Below are 1,655 nucleotides of genomic sequence, written 5' to 3' on the forward strand. Positions count from 1 at the left end.
CCCACCCCTTCCCCTTCCCCCGCCCAACCCCCAGTACACTCTTTTCTTTGAAAAGTAACATTCTTTCATTGTTATACAATCCCTCTCCCCAGGTCCACTCTACTATACAGCCTTCGTTCTGGACTCCTGTCACGACAATAATACTTAATTTCATATCCCTTTTAAATAGTTTTCTCCCTCATCTATTTCAATGCAGTATACATTATTTATCCCATCTTTCTCAGTCTCTCCCCAACCCCCATGTCAGTCCTGTACAACAGTGGCTCTATGCAGTATTTGTCCTTTTGTGACTGCGATATTTCACTCAGCATAATGTCCTCCAGGGTCACTCATTTTGAATGATATTGCATGAATTCCTTGTTTTTCAATGCAGTGTAGTATTCCATTGTGTGACTCACAGCTGCATTATCCATTTGTTTGTTGATAAGAATACAAGTTTTAACCTAGCTCCCTCTCTGACTCCATGAATTTGGCTTTTGTCCCTAACTGGAACTCTCCTTTCCTGTTACCCATACTGGCTCAAGAGTCCCAGAATAAGATCACAAGGCTTCTCCAAGCCACGGGAGTGAACAGGCTACATCTTTCTGGAATCAATCTTACTTGACAATCTGGAGAAAAGTTGAAAAAAAATTACATTTAAAAACTATAAGCACATTGTGGGCTATAACACAAAATTCACATGAACTCTTCTTGAAGAGGGAAAAGCTTTGATTATTTGTATTTCAATAGTTCTGATCCCAGAAAGAAAGACTTGAGTGTTTTGAAGAGAATGATATCCTCTCAGGGAGATGTAGTGATTATGGTTTTTCTTTTGAATTAAAGTATAATTTCCATAAAGTGCACAAATCTTCTGTGAATTTTTAACACACATTGTGAATTGTCTGCACACATGTTCAGTGGATTTTTGCACGTGCACACATTTTTGTGCTGACCGTGCAGATTAAGTAGTGTCAGCATGCAGAATGTCTTCCAGTCACTGTTTACTAATCTGACATCTTCGGTGAATTGAAAAGATAGAATACAAGAATAAAGGAAGGAGGAAGCTCTCCCAGGGGCATCTTCAAGCTCCAGACTCCAGCAGCACTTTTTTTCTGTTCTTAGGGATTCTTAAGCAGAAGGATGTTTGAGACCTCTTGGGCACTTTGCAAATACAGCCTCTTTTGTGGGATTGTGTTTTATCTAGTATATGCTTTTGACCTACTGAAAAGCTCTTTCTTGGGCTAGTAGTAAAAGTGTTCATGTAATATAACTGCAGTTAGGACAGTGTACATAGTGGCATAGCTCTAGAAAAGGGACACTATTATTGTGAGATGCACACTTGACAAAAGATGGTTTGTCATTTTCATTTTAATAATTCTTATACCAAGATAAACATGGAAGTTAAATTTGAAAATAAGGGAAGACTATTTACAATGGATTTAGAAATAGTCTTTATCATTATCTTGATAAAGTGTCTATCAGATTTGTGTTGAACATTCTCTAGAATAGATCCCATTCTAGGTCACAAGGCAAGCATCAATAGATTCAAAAACATAGAAATAATACAAACCATCTTGTCACACCATAATGCCACAAAATTAGAAATTAATAATAGGATGATAAAGGAGAAAAAACCATACATTTGGAAGCTGAACAACACCTTGCTTGAACATGAC

The sequence above is a fragment of the Elephantulus edwardii genome, unplaced genomic scaffold, assembly GCF_000299155.1.
Source record: "Elephantulus edwardii isolate Elephantulus edwardi_28Jun2011 unplaced genomic scaffold, EleEdw1.0 scaffold00094, whole genome shotgun sequence".
Classification (NCBI taxonomy): Eukaryota; Metazoa; Chordata; class Mammalia; order Macroscelidea; family Macroscelididae; genus Elephantulus; species Elephantulus edwardii.